This window comes from Pongo abelii, chromosome 14 (assembly GCF_028885655.2).
Source record: "Pongo abelii isolate AG06213 chromosome 14, NHGRI_mPonAbe1-v2.0_pri, whole genome shotgun sequence".
Taxonomy (NCBI): Eukaryota; Metazoa; Chordata; class Mammalia; order Primates; family Hominidae; genus Pongo; species Pongo abelii.
Window position 1 is genome coordinate 52,719,506 of NC_071999.2, and position 20,035 is coordinate 52,739,540.

Genomic DNA, 20,035 nt, shown 5'->3' on the forward strand with positions numbered 1-20,035 from the left:
ACTTCTTGAAAAGCTTATAAAACATACCATACTCCTCTCAGCATAGGATCACCTGTGATCAAAAGAAAGACGGATGTTTTGACAACTGTTCCTTATTCCCTCTTAACCCAAGGATACAAAACCAGGCCAATTACAGCTCCCCCTTGCAACTTGACCTTGACTTCTAAGGAAAATTCTCAAAGATAGAAAAAGAGGCAAATCAGTGTGGCTCTTAGGAAGTAGGGAATAATGCATGTGGCTCAGTCCACCTACAGATAGGTAACCCAGAGAGAATAGGTAAAACAAAGGAACCAAGATTTGCAGCCTCATAAGATGGTGGAGGTTGAAACATGCACTGTTCTACTTTCCCCACATGTTAAACTGGCTGTTCACACTGGCTGACCCAAGTAAAATATCTGAGTAGGTGAAATGTGACTGTGTCAACCCAACCTTCCAGATCATTTCTACATTCTTTCCCTGCCATAACCCTTCCTGTGTGTCCATGTTATCCTTCCTGGATTCCACGTACTATATCCTTGAGTTCTCTTCCTATTAAAAAAAAGTTCTCAGGAAAGAATCAGAAAGCCATTTATATGACTTAAAAAACAGGTTGATTTTTTAATCTTTATTTTTATTGTAGTTTAACAAATTATAGTTGTATATATTTATGGAGTACAATGTGATGCTATGATTTATAAATACAGTGAGAAATAATTAAATCAACCTAATTAACATATTCATGACCTCAAATACTTATCATGTTTTGTGGTGAGAACACTTGAAACTTACTCTCAGTGATTTAGAAATGTGCAATGGATTATTATTTACTATATTTGAAAATTTTAGTGGTGAAAGTTACCTAATCAGTTGTCACTACTGTATCTAGAAACCAATCTTGAAAATGTGTGATGGCTTTTTTAGCGCCATCTGCTCGTGGAGCCACCACTGCAACCCTGAGTCACTGCCTGCGCAGCTCTGGCCGCCTGGCTCCCCACACTAGCTGCCAATATTTGGAGTTCTTACAACATGGCAGACATTGACAACAAAGAACAGTCTGAACTTGATCAAGATTTGGATGACGCTGAAAAAGTAGAAGAAGAAACAAAAATCAAAGCACATCAGCTAACTGTTCAGATGATGCAAAATCCTCAGATTCTTGCAGCCTTTCAAGAAAGACTTGGTGGTCTAATAGAAACCCCAACAGGATACATTGAAAGCCTGCCTAGAGTAGTTAAAAAACGAGTGAATGCTCTCAAAAACCTGTAAGTTAAATGTGCACAGATAGAAGCCAAATTCTATGAGGAAGTTCACAATCTTGAAAGGAAGTATGCTGTTCTCTGTCAGCCTCTATTTGATAAGCAATTTGAGATTATTAATGCAATTACGAACCTACAGAAGAAGAATGGAAACCAGATGAAGAAGATGAGATCTCAGAGGAGTTGAAATAAAAGGCCATGATTGAAGATAAGAAAAAAGATGAAGAAAAAGAAGATTCCAAAGGAATTCCTGAATTTTGGTTAACTTTTTAAGAATGTTGACTTGCTCAGTGATATGCTTCAGGAACATGATGAACCTATTCTGAAGCACTTGAAAGATATTAAAGTGAAGTTCTCAGATGCTGGCCAGCCCATGAGTTTTGTCTTAGAATTTCACTTTGAAGCCAATGAATATTTTACAAATGAAGTGCTGACAAAGACGTATAGCATGAGGTCAGAACCAGATGATTCTGATCCCTTTTATTTTGATGGACCAGAAATTATGGGTTTTACGGGGTGCCAGATAGATTGGAAAAAAGGAAAGAATGTCACCTTGAAAACCATTAAGAAGAAGCAGAAATACAAGGGACGTGGGACAGTTAGTTCTGTGGATTAAAACAGTTTCCAATGACTCTTTCTTTAAATTTTTTGCCCCTCCTGAAGTTTCTGAGAGCGGAGATCTGGATGATGACGCTAAAACAATCCTTGCTGCAGACTTCGAAACTGGTCACTTTTTACCTGAACGTATAATCTCAGGATCAGTGTTATACTTTACTGGAGAAGCTACTGAAGATGGATGATGATGATTATGATGAAGAAGGTGAAGAAGCAGATGAGGAATGAGAAGAAGAAAGAGATGAGGAAAATGATCCAGACTATGACCCAAAGAAGGATTAAAATCCTTCCTCCCAAAAATGCATACCCTGGCCTAATTGCAAAGAAAACAATTTCCAATTAAGGAATATTATACAAAATGTGTAGTCAATACTCAAGGTTTTCAAGTCATTAATGACAAGGAAAGTCAGAAACTGTCCACCAAACAAAGCATAAGAAAATATGGCATCTAAATGTAATGTAGTATCCTGGGTGGGATGCTAGAACAAAAGAAGAACATTAGGTAAAAACTAAGGATATCTGAATGAAGTATGGATTTTAGTTAATAATACAGGCATATTTCTTTTTATTGCACTTTGCTTTATTGCAGTTTGCAGACACTATAGTTTTTATGAAATGAAGGTCTGTGGCAACCCTACATCAAGCAAATTTATTGATACCATTTTTCCAACAGCATGTGCTCACTTCATATCTCTGTGTCAGCATTTTATAGTCATGAAGTATTTTTTAACCAAGGTATGTACATTGCATGTACATAATGCCATTGCACACTTAATATACTACAGTATAGTGAAAACATAACTTTTCTATTCACTGGGAACCAAAAAAATGTGTAACTCACTTTATTGTGATATTCACTTTATTGTGGTAGTCCAAAACCAAACTTGTAGTATCTCTGTGGTATGCCTATAATATATTAATGTTGGCTCATTAATTATAACAAACATACCATACTAATGTAAGATATTTATAAGAGGAAAAACTGGATGTGGGGTGTGAGAAACACATTTAACAATCCAAATGTCTCTGGACTCAGAGACACAAAGAACAGTGGAAGCAAGTCTTTTAATGGTGATCTTGCAAGATCAGGTGTCTGGTAGGCAGGCACATCTGAAGCAGTTACAGCAGGTAATTTATCTCCCAGTATGCAAGTCCCTCCCCCAGTTCCTCATTGGTCAAGTGCTATGGGGTTAAAATCTTCCTGGATGTCACCTAGGTTTCATTATCCCCCTTATAAGATTATACCCCAGTCCCTTTCCCCACTTAAGTTTTGATTTCCCAATAATGAAACTTTTTTCCCTTTTATGGGCTAACCCACCTCTACATTCTGTCCACTTATTGTGACTTTCTAGGTGCATGAGCCGTGCGGTTTATCACATCCGCAGGCTGGCTGCCAGTACATAAGATTTATCATGCCTTGAAAATGGACCATTTAAATGTTTTCTCACAGGGGTATGTGGAAAGTCTCCACACAATTTCACAACTTTTCTGCAAATCTAAAGCTATTCTAAAATGTAAAAGTTTATTAAATGCAGTATCCAGCACACCATAAAAAAGTATGAGATGTGAAAAAAGTAACATATGACTGATAAACAGAAAGTTAAAAAATAGTCAATGAAAGGAAACCAACAGATTAAAAAGTTATTGGAATTAGAATAAAATGACTTTAAATTGACTCTTATAGACTAAATTAACCTATAAGTAGGTTAAATAAATGGGAGTAAAAGATGAACAAAATGAATAAAAATATGGAGAACATCAAAGGAGAAGTGAAATCCCTAAAAACTAATTCACGTATATCCTAAGATTGAAAAACATAGTATCTGAAATTAAGAATAAATTGGAAAGGCTTAATAGCAAATTGAACATCAGAGGAAAGGATGCATGAATTTGAATACTGTCAATTAAATTATTCATACTGGAGAATAGAGAGAGAAGAATGTGGGGGGAAAACACAATGTGAGAGGCACATGGGATAATACCAAGCCTTCTAACATACATGTAATTGGAGTACATTTATTGATTTGCATATGTTGAACCAACCTTTTTAGACATAATGGCCAAGAACCTTCCAAAACTAATTTTAAAAAACCATCAAATTCACACATAACAATATTAACTTTAAATGTAAATGGACTAAATGCTCCAATTAAAAGACACAGACTGGCAAATTGGATAAAGACTCAAGACCCATCAGTGTGCTGTATTCAGGAAACCCATCTCACGTGCAGAGACACACATAGGCTCAAAATAAAAGGATGGAGGAAGATCTACCAAGCAAATGGAAAACAAAAAAAGGCAGGGGTTGCAATCCTAGTCTCTGATAAAACAGACTTCAAACCAACAAAGATCAAAAGAGACAAAGAAGGCCATTACATAATGGTAAAGGGATTAATTCAACAAGAAGAGCTAACTATCCTAAATATATATGCACCCAATACAGGAGCACCCAGATTCATAAAGCAAGTCCTGAGTGACCTACAAAGAGACTTAGACTCCCACACATTAATAATGGGAGACTTTAACACCCCACTGTCAACATTAGACAGATCAACGAGACAGAAAGTCAACAAGGATACCCAGGAATTGAACTCAGCTCTGCACCAAGCGGACCTAATAGACATCTACAGAACTCTCCACCCCAAATCAACAGAATATACATTTTTTTCAGCACCACATCACACCTATTCCAAAATTGACCACATACTTGGAAGTAAAGCTCTCCTCAATAAATGTAAAAGAACAGAAATTATAACAAACTATCTCTCAGATCACAGTGCAATCAAGCTAGAACTCAGGATTAAGAATCTCACTCAAAACCGCTCAACTACATGGAAACTGAACAACCTGCTCCTGAATGACAACTGGGTACATAACGAAATGAAGGCAGAAATAAAGATGTTCTTTGAAACCAACAAGAACCAAGACACAATATACCAGAATCTCTGGGATGCATTCAAAGCAGTGTGTAGAGGGAAATTTATAGCACTAAATGCCCACAAGAGAAAGCAGGAAAGATCCAAAATTGACACCCTAACATCACAATTAAAAGAACTAGAAAAGCAAGAGCAAACACATTCAAAAGCTAGCAGAAGGCAAGAAATAACTAAAATCAGAGCAGAACTGAAGGAAATAGAGACACAAAAAAACCCTTCAAAAAATTAATGAATCCAGGAGCTGGTTTTTTGAAAGGATCAACAAAATTGATAGACCGCTAGCAAGATTAATAAAGAAAAAAAGGGAGAAGACTCAAATAGATGCAATAAAAAATGATAAAGGGGATATCACCACCGATCCCACAGAAATACAAACTACCATCAGAGAATATTACAAACACCTCTACACAAATAAACTAGAAAATCTATAAGAAATGGATAAATTCCTCAACACATACACTCTCCCAAGACTAAACCAGGAAGAAGTTGAATCTCTGAATAGACCAATAACAGGAGCTGAAATTGTGGCAATAATCAATAGCTTACCAACCAAAAAAAGTCCAGGACCAGATGGGTTCACAGCCGAATTCTACCAGAGGTACAAGGAGGAGCTGGTACCATTCCTTCTGAAACTATCCCAATCAATAGAAAAAGAGGGAATCCTCCCTAACTCATTTTAGGAGGCCAGCATCATCCTGATACCAAAGCCGGGCAGAGACACAACAAAAAAAGAGAATTTTAGACCAATATCCTTGATGAACATTGATGCAAAAATCCTCAATAAAATACTGGCAAACAGAATCCAGCAGCACATCAAAAAGCTTATCCACCATGATCAAGTGGGCTTCATCCCTGGGATGCAAGGCTGGTTCAATATATGCAAATCAATAAATGTAATCCAGCATATAAACAGAACGAAAGACAAAAACCACATGATTATCTCAATAGATGCAGAAAAGGCCTTTGACAAAATTCAACAACCCTTCATGCTAAAAACTCTCAATAAATTAGGTATTGATGGGACATATCTCAAAATAATAAGAGCTATCTATGACAAACCCACAGCCAATATCATACTGAATGGGCAAAAACTGGAAGCATTCCCTTTGAAAACTGGCACAAGACAGGGATGCCCTCTCTCACCACTTCTATTCAACATAGTGTTGGAAGTTCTGGCCAGGGCAATTAGGCAGGAGAAGGAAATAAAGGGTATTCAATTAGGAAAACAGGAAGTCAAATTGTCCCTGTTTGCAGATGACATGATTGTATATCTAGAAAACCCCATTGTCTCAGCCCAAAATCTCCTTAAGCTGATAAGCAACTTCAGCAAAGTCTCAGGATACAAAATCAATGTACAAAAATCACAAGCATTCTTATACATCAATAACAAACAAACAGAGAGCCAAATCATGAGTGAACTCCCATTCACAATTGCTTCAAAGAGAATAAAATACCTAGGAATCCAACTTACAAGGGATGTGAAGGACCTCTTCAAGGAGAACTACAAACCACTGCTCAAGGAAATAAAAGAGGATACAAACAAATGGAAGAACATTCCATGCTCATGGGTAGGAAGAATCAATATCATGAAAATGGCCATCCTTCCCAAGGTAATTTACAGATTCAATGCCATCCCCATCAAGCTACCAATGACTTTCTTCACAGAATTGGAAAAAACTACTTTAAAGTTCATATGGAACCAAAAAAGAGCCCGCATCGCCAAGTCAATCCTAAGCCAAAAGAACAAAGCTGGAGGCATCACACTACCTAACTTCAAACTATACTACAAGGCTACAGTAACCAAAACAGCATGGTACTGGTACCAAAACAGAGATATAGATCAATGGAACAGAACAGAGCCATCAGAAATAATGCCACATATCTACAACTATCTGATCTTTGACAAACCTGACAAAAACAAGAAATAGGGAAAAGATTCCCTATTTAATAAATGGTGCTGGGAAAACTGGCTAGCCATATGGAGAAAGCTGAAACTGGATCCCTTCCTTACACCTTATACAAAAATCAATTCAAGATGGATTAAAGACTTAAACGTTAGACCTAAAACCATAAAAACCCTAGAAGAAAACCTAGGCATTACCATTCAGGACATAGGCATGGGCAAGGACTTCATGTCTAAAACACCAAAAGCAATGGCAACAAAAGCCAAAATTGACAAATGGGATCTAATTAAACTAAAGAGCTTCTGCACAGCAAAGGAAACTACCATCAGAGTGAACAGGCAACCTACAAAATGGGAGAAAATTTTCGCAACCTACTCATCTGACAAACGGCTAATATCCAGAATCTGCAATGAACTCCAACAAATTTACAAGAAAAAAACAAACAACCCCATCAAAAAGGGGGCAAAGGATATGAACAGACACTTCTCAAAAGAAGACATTTATGCAGCCAAAAAACACATGAAAAAATGCTCACCATCACTGGCCATCAGAGAAATGCAAATCAAAACCACAATGAGATACCATCTCACACCAGTTAGAATGAAAATCATTAAAAAGTCAGGAAACAACAGGTGCTGGAGAGGATGTGGAGAAATAGGAACACTTTTACACTGTTGGTGGGACTGTAAACTAGTTCAACCATTGTGGAAGTCAGTGTGGCAATTCCTCAGGGATCTAGAACTAGAAATTCCATTTGACCCAGCCATCCCATTACTGGGTATATACCCAAAGGACTATAAATCATGCTGCTATAAAGACACATGCACACGTATGTTTATTGCGGCATTATTCACAATAGCAAAGACTTGGAACCAACCCAAATGTCCAACAATGATAGACTGGATTAAGAAAATGTGGCACATATACACCATGGAATACTATGCAGCCATAAAAAATGATGAGTTCATGTCCTTTGTAGGCACATGGATGAAATTGGAAATCATCATTCTCAGTAAACTATCACAAGAACAAAAAACCAAACACCGCATATTCTCACTCATAGGTGGGAATTGAACAATGAGAACACATGGACACAGGAAGGGGAACATCACACTTCGGGGACTGTTGTGGGGTGGGGGGAGGGGGGAGGGATAGCACTGGGAGATATACCTAATGCTAGATGACGAGTTGGTGGGTGCAGCGCACCAGCATGGCACATGTATACATATGTAACTAACCTGCACATTGCGCACATGTACCATAAAACCTAAAGTATAATAATAATAATAATAATAATAATAAAAGAAAAAAAAGAATTCGAAAAAAATAAAAAAAATAAGGTCAGCTACAGAAAAATAAAAATAGAAACCTAATTGTTTATTGTAAAAAAAAAAAAAAAAAAAACCACGGAGGGTGCAGCAAGATGGAGGAATAGAAGCCACACCATTCATCTCCCCACTGCTGGAACTCCAAATTTTAACAACTATCTGCACACGGGAAAGCACCATCACAAGAACCAAAAATCAGGTGAGCAATCACAGCACCTGGATTTAACTTCATATTTGGGTTTTTTTTTTTTTTTTTGTAGCAGTTGTTAGCATTTAACAAACCTCCATCCATGTGGTTTCATATCACCAGGACTCAAGCCCCACCTCCAACACCCTTAATCCTCTCCTCAGCTCTTCTGCTGAAGAATTTGGCCTTCATGATGACAGGTTGCTTTGGTAGATTTCCGTTTCCCAGAACTTTGTAGTAGCCTGATCACACCACATCAATGGTGGGAGCAGCTCCAGTTTTGTCTTTAGCAGCATTCACCTGTGTCTGTACACTGACCAAAGTCCACAATTTATCGGGGTTGGCATTTGAGCAGGAGCTGTGGTTCCTCTTTAAGTGGTAACCCTTATACCAACTTTCCCAAAGGAACCTAGGTGAGGTTTGTCAAAGTTGATCCTGTGGTGATGCTTGCCACCAGTATTACTCCTGCCTCCAGAGTGCTTTTGGTGCTTGCTGATGAGGCTGTGGCTGTGGCTCACGTGGCCCAGAAGTTTCTGGGTCTTCCTCAGCCTGAATGGTATGTCAGAAACTCTTGGGTTATAGCCTACGTTCTTGATTTTTTCCAACAAACAGCATAGCCTGGAGGACACTGAGCCGTCATGTTGGGTTGTCATGGATGGCACCTTATATTCTAGTTGGGGACATGCCGCAATGTGAAAGAGTTGCATGGTCTTACCATTTCTCACTATTCTGATGTTTTGTCACTGCTCACATTCATTTCTGAAGAATTCTTGGTTTTAACAGAACTCTGTCTCATTATATCTTCACATTGATATGAAAATAAATCAAGGACAAATATAGTCTTATATGACATTAAGTCATAGTTCTTAATTGTGGATATGTGTTCATCAGACTTAGCAGAGGAGTTTTAAACATGCATAACCAGACTTGAAATAAAATTCTCAGTGTGGCCCAGGCACATGTATTTTAAACAAGCTCCATAAATGATTCTTTTTTTTCCTTCAACTTTTAAGTTTCGGGGTATATGTGCAGGATGTGCAGGCTTTTTACACAGGTAAATGTGTATCATGGTGGTTTGCTGCACAGATCAACCCATCACCTAGGTATTAAGCCCAGCGTTCCTCAGCTATTCTTCGTGATGCTCTCACTCCCCCACTCCCATCCCAAACAGGCCCCAGTGTGTGTTGTCCCCCGTCATGTGTCCATGTGTTCTCATCGTTCAGCTCCCACTTATAAAAGTGAGAACATGCGGTGTTTGGTTTTCTGTTTGTGTGTTAGTTTGCTAAGGAGAACAGCTTCCAGCTCCTCCATGTCCCTGCAAAGGACATTCCCTGTTATGGCTGCATAGTATTCCATGGTGTATATGTACCACATTTTCTTTATCCAGTCTATCACTGATGGGCATTTGGGTTGATCCCATGTCTTTGCTATTGTGAATAGTGCTGCAGTGAACATACATGTGCATGTATCTTTATAATAGAATGATTTATATTCCTTTGGGTATATACCCAGTAATGGGATTGCTGGGACAAATTGTATTTCTGCCTCTAGATCTTTGAGGAATTGCCACACTGTCTTCCACAATGGTTGAACTAATTGACACTCCCACCAACAGTGTAAAATCATTCCTTTTTCTCTGCATCCTTACCAGCATCTGTTGTTTCTGGACTTTTTAATAATCACCCTTCTGACAGGCATGAAATGGTATTTCATTGTTGTTTTGATTTGCATTTGCTTTTTTTCATATGTTTGTTGGCTGCATGAATGTTTTCTTTTGAGACATGTCTGTTCATGTCCTTTGCCCACTTTTTAATGGTTTTTTTTTTCTTGTAAATTTGTTTAAGTTCCTTGCAGACTCTGGATATTATACCTCCATCAGATAAATAGATCACAAAAATTTTCTCCCATTCTTTAGGTTGTCTGTTCACTCTGATTATGGTTTCTTTTGCTGTGTAGAAGTTCTTTAGCTTAATTAGATCCCACTTATCAATTTTTGCTTTTGTTTGCAGTTGCTTTTGGTGTTTTTGTCATGAAATCTTCACCCGTGCCTATGTCCTGAATGGTATTGCCTAGATGTTCTTCTAGGGATTTTATAGTTTGGCGTTTACATTTAAATCCTTCTTGGGTTAATTTTTGTATAAGTTGTAAGGAAGAGGTCCAGTTTCAATTTTCTGCATATGGCTAGCCAGTTCTCCCAGCACCATTTATCAAATAGGAAATCCTTTCCCCAGTGCTTGTTTTTGTCAGATTTGTTAACGATCAGACAATTATTAAGTGTGTGGTCTTTTCTTTGAGTTCTCTATTCTGTTCCATTGGTTTATATGTCTGTTTTTGTACCAGTATCATGCTATTTTGGTTACTCTAGCCTTGTAGTATAGTTTGATGTTGAGTAGCGTGATGCCTCCGGTTTTGTTCTTTTTGCTTAGGATTGTCTTGACTATTTGGGCTCTTTTTGGTTTCATATGGGTTTTAAAATTGTTTCTTCTAATTCTGTGAAGAATGTCAATGGTAGTTTAATGGGGATCGCACTGGATCTATAAATTACTTTAGGCAGTATGGCCATTTTCACGATATTGATTCTTCCTATCAATGATCATGGAATGTTTTTCCATTTGTTTGTGTCCTCTCTTATTTCCTTGAGCAGTGGTTTGTAGTTATCCTTGAAGAGGTCCTTCATTTCCCTTGTTAGCTGTATTCCTAGGTATTTTATTCTTTTTGCAGCAATTATGAATGGGAGTTCATTCATGATTTGGCTCTCTGCTTGCCTGTTGTTGGTTTATGTGAATGCCAGCAATTTTTGTACATTGATTTTGTATCCTAAGACTCTGCTGAAGTTGCTTATCAGCTTAAGAGGCTTTTGGGCTGAAACAATTGGACTTTCTAGATATGGTGTCATGGCATCTGCAAACAAAGATAATTTGACATCCTCTCTCCCTATTTGAATATCCTTTATTTCTTTCTCTTGCCTTACTGCTTTGGCCAGAACTTCCAACACTATGTTGAATAGGAGTGCTGAGAGGGCATCCTTGCCTTATGCTTGTTTTCAAGGGAAATGCTTCCAGTTTTTACCCATTCCCTATAATATTCACTGTGGGTTTGTCATATAATAGCTCTCATTATTTTGAGGTATGTTCCTTCAGAACCTAGTTTATTGAGAGTTTTTAACATGAAGGGATGCTGAATTTTATCAAAGGCCTTTTTTTGCGTCTATGGAGATCATCAAGTGGTTTTTGTCTTTAGTTCTGTTTATGTGATGAATTACATTTATTGACTTCATATGTTGAACCAACCTTGCATCCTGGGGATGAATCCAACTTGATCATGGTGGATAAGCTTTTTGATGTGCTGCTGGATTCAGTTTGCCAATACTTTATTGAGGATTTTCAATCAATGTTCATCGGAGATATTGGTCTGAAGTTTTCTTTTTGTTGTTGTTGTATCTCTGCCAGGTTTTGTTAAGGATGATGCTGGCCTCATGAAATGAGTTAGGGAGGAGTCCTTCCTTTTCAATTTTTCAGAATAGTTTCAGTGGAAATGGTACCAGCTCTTCTTTGTACCTCTGGTAGAAGTCAGCTATAAATCTTTCTGGTCCTGGGCTTTTTTTGTTGTTGGTGGTAAGCTATTTATTATTGCCTCAATTTCAGTACTCATTATTGGTCTATTCAGGGATTCAATTTCTTCCTGGTTCAGTCTCAGGAGGGCGTATGCATCCAGGAATGTTTTCATTTCTTCTAGATTTTCTAGTTTATGTGCATAGAGGTATGTATAGTATTCACTGATGGTTATTTGTATTTCTGTGGGGTCAGTGGTAATATCCCCCTTATCATTTCTGATTGTGTCTATTTGATTCTTCTCTTTTTTCTTCTTTATAGTCTAGCTAGCAGTCTATTTTATTTTATCCAAAAAACATCTCCTGGACTTGTTGATTTTTTGAAGTTTTTGTGTCTCTATCTCCTTCAGTTCCACTCTGATCTTGGTTATTTCTTGTCTTCTGCTTGCTTTGGGGTTTGTTTCCTCTTGATTCTCTAGTACTTTTAGTTGTATTGTTAGGTTGTTAATTTGAGATCTTTCTAGCTTTTTGATGTGAGCATTTAGTGTATTAATTTCCCTCTTACCACAGCTTTAGCTGCATCCTAGAGATTCTGGTACATTGTCTCTTTGTTCTCATTAGTTTCAAAGAACTTCTTGAGTTCTGCCTTAATTTCATTATTTACTTAGGAGTCATTCAGGAACAGGTTGTTCAATTTCCATGTAGTTGTGTGGTTTTGAGTGAATTTCTTATTCTTGAGTTCTAATTTGATTGTGCTGTGATCTGAGGGACTGTTTGTTATTATTTCAGTTCTTTTGCATTTGCTAAGGAGTGTTTTACTTCTGATTATGTAATCAGTTTTAGAGGAGATGCCATGTGGCCATGAGAAGAATGTATATTCTGTTGTTTTGGGGTGGAAAGTTCTGTAGATATCTATCAGGTCTGTTTGATCCAGAGCTGAGTTCAGGTCCTGAATATCTTTGTTAATTTTCTGTCTTGATGATCTCTCTAATAATATCAGTGGGGTGTTAAATTCTCCCACTATTATTGTATGTGAGGCTAAGTCTCTTTGTAGGTCTCTAAGAACTTGCTTTATGAATCTGGGTGCTCCTGTATTGGGTGCATATTATATTTAGGATAGTTTGCTGTTCTTATTGAATTGAACCCTTTACCATTATGTAATTCCCTTCTTTGTCTTCTTTTGTATCTTTGTTGGTTTAGTCTGTTTTGTCAGAAACTATGATTGCAATGCCTGCTTTTTTCTGTTTTCCATTTGCTTGGTAAATTTTCCTCCATTCCTTTAATTTGAGCCTACTGTGTGTCTTGGCATGGGAGATGGGTCTCTTGACAATAGCATACTGATGGGTCTCGACTCTTTATCCAGCTTGCCATTCTGTGTCTTTTATTTGGGGCATTTAGCCTATTTACATTTAAGGTTAATATTGTTATGTGTGAATTTGATCCTGTCATCATGATGCTAGCTTGTTATTTTGCAGACCTCTTTATGTGGTTACTTTATAGTGTCACTGGTCTGTGTATTTCAGTGTGTTTTTGTAGTGGCTGGTAATGGCTTTTCCTTTCCATATTTAGTGCTTCCTTCAGGAGCTCTTTCAAAGCAGCCCTGGTGGTGGTGGATTCCCTCAGCATTTGCTTGTCCGAAAAGGATCTTATTTCTCCTTCACTTATGAAATTTTGTTTGGCTGGATATGAAATTCTGAGTAGGAAATTATTTTACTTAAGAATGTTGAATATTAGTCCCCTTAGTTCCCAATCTCTTCTGGCTTCTTGGGTTTCTGCTGAGAGGTCTGCTATTAGTCTGATGAGTTTCCCTTTGTAGATGGCTTGGCCTTTCTCTCTGGCTACCCTTAATATTTTTTCTTTCATTTCAACCTTGAAGAATCTGATGATATTATAGGTCTTGGGGTCGATCTCATGGGGTATCTTACTGGGGTTCTCTGGGTTTCTTAAATTTGAATGTTGGCCTGTCTTGTGAGGTTGGGGAAGTTCTCCTGGATGATATCCTTAAGTATGTTTTCCAACTTGGTTCCATTCTCCCAGTCTCTTTCAGGCACCTCAATCAGTCATAGGTTCAGTCTTTTTACATAGTCCCATCTTTCTCAGAGGAATTGTCCATTCTTTTTATTCTTTTTTCTCTATTCTTGTCTGCCTATTGTATTTCAGAAAGACAGTCTTCAAATTCTGAAATTCTTTCCTCCACTTGGTCTATTCTGCTATTGATACCTGTGATTGCACTGTGAATTTCTCATGTTGTGTTTTTCAGCTCCATCAGGTCAGTTATGTTTCTCCCTAAACTGGGTATTCTGGTTATCAGCTCCTGTATTGTTCTATCATGATTCTTAGCTTCTTCACACTGGGTTACAACATTCTTCTGTAGCTCAGCGTAGTTCATTATTAGCCACTCTCTGAAGCCTACTTCTGTCAATTCAGGCATCTCAGCCTTTGCCCAGTTCTGTGCCCTTCCCAGAGAGGTGCTGTGGTCGTTTAGAGGAGAAGAGGCACTCTGGCTTTTTGAGCTTTCAGCCTTGTTGTATTGATTCTTTCTAATCTTTGTGGGCTTATCTACTTTCCGTTTTTGAGGCTACTGACCTTTAAATGGGGTTTTTGTGGGGTCTTTTTTGTTGATGTTGATATTGTTGCTTTCCATTTGTTTGTTTTTCTTTTCATAGTCAGGCCATTCTTTCATAGGGCTGCTGCAGTTTCTTGGGGGATCGCTCCAGACCCTAGTTGCCTCAGTTTTTCCCTTACCTGGAGGTATCACCAATGAAGGCTGTGAAATAGCAAAGATGGCAGCCTGCTCCTTCCTCTGGGAGTTCCATCCCAGGGGGCTAGTGACCCGTTGTCAGCCTGGACGCTCCTGTAGGAGGTGTCTGGAGACCCCTCTTGGGAAGTCTCACCCAGTCTTGGGGGACAGGATCAGAATCCTTCTTGAAGGAGCAGTCTGGCTGCTTTGGGTAGAGCAGGTGTGCTGTGTTGAGGGGAACCCTTCCTCGTCCAGACTGCCTGGACTCTCCAGAGCCAGCAGGCTGGAAAGGCTGCGTTGACTGAACCACAGAGATGTCAGCTGCACCTCCCCGAGGGGCTCCGTCCCAGGGAGAGATCCGAGTTGTTTCCATATAACCTTGGCTGCAGTTGCTGAAATTCCTGCAGGGAGGCCCCACCCAGTGAGGAGGGATGGATCAGGTTCCCTCTTAAAGATGTTTTCACTTTGTTGAAACACAAGGGGAAAAAATAAGCTATAAAGTGTTATGTTTATCAAAGTATAAAATAATGATATGCTTATATCTTTTTCTCTTTTGACAGACATTAACTCCTCAAAGGAAGTGATCAAGATCACTTGGAGAGTGTTCTGCTAATGAGTAAAACATGAAGGACTGGAGGAGGATGAAAAGTCATTCTCTTATCTAGCAAGGAATGACAGGAACTCATCTTAATTAGCATGAAAGGAAAACCACCATGGAAGGGAAGACTTTTAGGGAAGGTGTTGGGGTTCCTACCTTGTTAAGGTAGGAAGTGTAGATAGTCCTAAGCTTCAAGAAAGTTAATGCAATGAGACCCTTCATAGCGCAAGAGGTGAAAGGGTAAAAGTTGCCCAATCCCTAATAATATAAATTGGCAAAGAGACCTAAGGAATTGTTTTTTGCTGTTTTTTGTCGGGTTGTTTGTTTGTTTTGAGATGGAGTTTCGCTCTTGTTGTCCAGGCTGGAGTGCAATGGCACAATCTCAGCTCACCACAACCTCCACCTCTCGGGTTCAAGCAATTCTCCTGCCTCAGCCTCCACAATAGCTGGGATTACAGGCATGTGCCACCATGCCCGGCTAATTTTGGTTTTGTTTGTCTGTTTTTAGTAGAGACCGGGTTTCTCCATGTTGGTCAGGTTGGTTTTGAACTTCTGACCTCAGGTGATCCGTCTGCCTCTGCCTCCCAAAGTGCTGGGATTACAGGCATGAGCCATCATGCCTGGCTAGGCATTGTTTTGCAAGGAGGAGACTCCAGTGTCAGTTTGTTAACAGTGCTCTTGGGGCATCTGGTGCCTTGGAAAATGGCTTCAATGGGCCAGAAATAATTGGGTGTCAAAAGCTGTGTCCCTAAGAACTCAAGTGTGTGATACCCTTGACTAAACATGACAAAGAAACAGTGGGTTATACACCACTGAAGACTAACCTTTAAAGATTCTCAGTGGCTTACACAGACCTGAGCCAGAAGCAGGCTGGTAGCATCTGTCAAAATGACTGACTGTTCACAGTGACACCGTGTGGCTGCAAGAAGTAATGACAATATCTGACCCATCTCCATGTTTCCGTCACTAATCTGAACCCTTACATACATGTAAGTCCCTAGAGTTCATAAAAATATCAGGAGGCACACTAAAAGGAAGATGCTGTGAACTTCCTCCAAATCTGGCATTAGCGAGTTCCACTTACCTTGTGGTTTTTGCTGTTGTTGTTACTGTTAAAATGAAAAACAAAGAAGTTACAGCCATAATTGTCCTGTAGTACTGTATATATAGCAATTCAAACTGGAAAAAAAATTTGCAACTCATATCACAGAAAGAGGAGCCTTTTTAAAGATCCCTGGAATCCTTTTTATAGAGGAAATATATTGGAAACTCTGGAACTAGATACACCAGAAACTATCAGTCTGAATCCAAGGGGTCTCCAGGCCCCCAACCTCCACAGCTGTGTGGCTGCCTGTGTGGCTGCAGAGGATGATGTATGGCCCAAGAGCACTGCAGAACACTGGGTCAAACCCAGTTTCTGGAAGACATAAAACTGGGGAAGAATTTAAATCAGAGGATGATATCACCACATATCTGTGTGCTGCAGAGGATGTTTTTTAAGGGTATGAAGAGGACTAGGTAAGAGTGGGAACAAGATGGCAAGAGTTTCACCAAAGGACAGACAACCTTTTGACAGGTATCAGGTCATAAATAATGTTAGATATCTATACATGCAAAACATGCTGAGCTGAATTTATTCAGAAATATAAAGTCTATTCATAAATTATTATCAATAACAGGCAAGAAAATCAATCACATAATACTAATAAGAAATCTCTGACTACCTTGGAAATATGACTATCATCACAATATTCTTAAACACTTTTCTGTTGAAAAGTTGTTTTATACTAGTTTTTTTTCCTCAAATCCAGCTTGTAAAAATTATTTTCATCAAAATGCACTCAAATTCCACTGAAAACTAGGGGATTTAAATGTGTTGTGATGAAATCATGTTTCCAAGCTAATTTTTAGGGAGAATCTAATAAAAGAATTCTTAAGAGAAAAGTACAGAGTGCCTGCTGGGATAAAAATGAAGTGAAGTTTCAAGCAACTTTTGAGTAAAAATCTGGTAGAAAACACTATTTTTAACAGAAAATGTGAAATTTAAGCACGTTGTAATGCATGTCATGTTTTCAAGCTAGTTTTGAGAAAAAAAATCAGTAAAAAAACAACATTTGAAATAGAAACATTTGGGATTTAATCCTGTTGTGTTTTCCAAGCTAGTTTTGAAGGACATTTTAGTATAAAAGACATTAATAACAACAACAAAAAAGAACAGTTCAGGAATTAAGCAATACTATTGAAACAATGGACACAGACTAACCCTCCAGAGGTACCCTCAAGTTGACATGAGATTGTCCTAAATATGTCAGAAGTGGTCAGGCCTTTGTGTCATCTGCTTCTCAGCTTTCCCCAGTGACCAGGTATAGAGTGTAGGCTGTCCCCAGGTTTGGGCCAGAAGCTTGGGTGAAGCAGTTGCCTTTACCTCAGGGCAATTCCCTAGAAGTGACTGAGCTGTGAGCTGTCAGCAGCCTCAGAAGTGAATGCCGAAGTCCTCTTTGGGGGATCTGAGTAGTGCTTGCAACACTGTGGGCAAAGAGCATCTGCAGGACATTCAGGGAATTTAGGAAGAGGTATGAGACGACACCATAGAGAACTCCAGGTACATCAGAGCTTAACAGTCTCACTAGCTCAAGAACAGATGTCTGAATGAAGATTCAAGTTCTCAAACAGGCAGCAAGAAACTGTTTTAAAATATTTAAACAAGAAAAAGGGAGGGAAGCTAAACAAGGTAACCTATTTCACCATGTGGAAACTGACAAATTCCAAAACCACATGCTGTTGAAATACAAGAGACAACTTAGAATAACAAAAGCAAGTTCAATCACAACTTCAGATGAGAAAGTCTGGGATTGCCTTGATGCAGCTGTGTTGTAGTATGTACAAGATGTGGAAAAGAGTTTTTCCTAATTCCCAAAATTTGGAGTCAGCTACCCCAAGCTGAGACCAAGAAAACAACACATAACACACAACTAGAGACGGACACCCACCACGGAACACTCTCAAAGTTCACTGCCCATCCTTCTCTTAGTCTATAAATGCAAACCTGAGAATCAAAGAAATCACTGGAGGATACAAGTCAATGGAAATGCAGTATTCATAATGAGTTTTCCCCACCCTTCCCTGGGATCCCTATCTCAAGTCAAGCAAGCAACTGGCCAAGAGAATCATTCTACTTGGCCGCCAGAAGGGATAGTAGCATTTTATTCTCTCACTGGGCAGTGGCCTTGCTGATCTCTCTGTGTGTCTATTTGAGAAAAATGGAAGAGCATGCGGACAGGGTTGCCAGATAAAATATATGATGTATGGAACTTACTTATACTTAAAAATATTCATTGTTTATCTGAAATTCAAGTTTAACTGGATATCAATCACTTCTTGGCCCTTTGGCTAAGATCTAGTGCAAATTCAGCTGGGTGTCCTGTGTTTTATTTGCTCAATCCAGCCATTGGAATTGGGAGGGACAGCAAAGCAGAAAGAGCTGGAGGCAGATGAACAGCAGAAAATGGACACAATTGAAGGTAGCTGGACTTGAGCCAGCTTGCAGATGCCCATGCAAGATCCTGCTGACAGGCGGATCCCAACAATGAGAACCTGTAGAGTGGATTGTCTTGGATGGAGACTCTGTAGAGGAATCAGAAAAGATCAGGAAACTGCAAGGAAGCTCCAAAGCGTTCTACAAAGAACCCACTCACACATGTCCTGAAAGAGGTGAATGCTTGTCCAAGAGACATTTACTCAAAGCCAGAGAAGCAAAGTAACAGCAGAAAAATGATGAAGATGTCAGACAAGAAACACTGTGTCTTTTCATATCCCTCCACAGCTCCTACCAAGGGAGACAGAAACCCAAAAGAGCGGAGGTGGAGAAAGAAATGAAAGGGCAGGCTCTGCAAGTCTCCTGACCACAGAAAGAAAGGGGAAAGGAGGATGATAGAAAATAATCATTAAATTGGATGTCCAGTTGAAATTTTAAGCTGGGTCAGTACATTCATTATTGATATAGGTTGGATGTTTGTCCCTGCCAAATCTCATGTTGAAATGTGATTCCCAGTGTTGGAGGTATGGCCTGGTGGGAGGTGACTGGATCATAGGGGTGGATCCCTCATGAATAGTTTAGCTCCATCCCCTTGGGGATAAGTGAGTTCTTGCTGTTAGTTCTAGAAAGATCTAGCTGTCTAAAAGTCTGGGACCTCTCCTTTCTCTCCCTCTTGCTCCCTCTGTCACTATATGACATACTGGTTCCCCTTCTCCTTCCACCATAATTGGAAGCTTCCTGAGGTTATCACCTGGAGCAGATACTGGCACCACACTTCCTGTACAGCCTGCAGAACCATGATCCAAAACAAATTCTTCTTTCTTATAAATTACCCAGCCTCAGGTATTTCTTTATAGCAATACCAGAATGGACTAACACAGTTTGGTCTCTTATAAGAGATGTAGTGGCTTAAAACCACACACATTTACTCTCGGTTTCTATGGGCCAGGAATCTGGGTACAACTTAGCTGGGTGTTCTGCTTCAGGCTGCAATCAAGATGCTAGCTGGGGTTATGGTAATCTCAGGGCTCCACTGGGAAGAATCCACTTCCAAGCTCATTCATGTGGTTGTTGGCAGGATTCCATTACTTATGAGTTCTTAGACTGAGGGCCTCAGTATCTCCCTTCCTGTTGGCCAGAGGTTACCCTGAGTTCCCTGCCATATGGGCCTCTCCAACATGAGGGTCATTCCAGAAGCTGCCTCCCACAGACTGCATTAACAGAATAGCTGAAAGTGATCTGAGGGCTATGGTGCTACCCAAAATGTCATTTATGGCTGGAGAAAGAAGACTGAACAAAGCATAGGTGAAAAAGGCATTGGAGAAAAACATTCAAACTTTTACATTTATATCCATCAAGTTCAAACAGTTCTATAAATTGGATAAAAGCATTTACCTTCTTAAAGGA

At 39.2% G+C, this 20,035-nt stretch overlaps 2 pseudogenes; one reads left to right on the plus strand and one right to left on the minus strand.

Moving 5' to 3' along the window:
* Positions 1-936: 936 nt before the first annotated feature.
* Positions 937-2,128, plus strand: LOC100457985 (nucleosome assembly protein 1-like 1; annotated as a pseudogene).
* Positions 2,129-8,316: 6,188 nt separating this feature from the next.
* Positions 8,317-8,912, minus strand: LOC112128564 (large ribosomal subunit protein uL15-like; annotated as a pseudogene).
* Between the last annotated feature and the right edge of the window lie 11,123 nt (positions 8,913-20,035).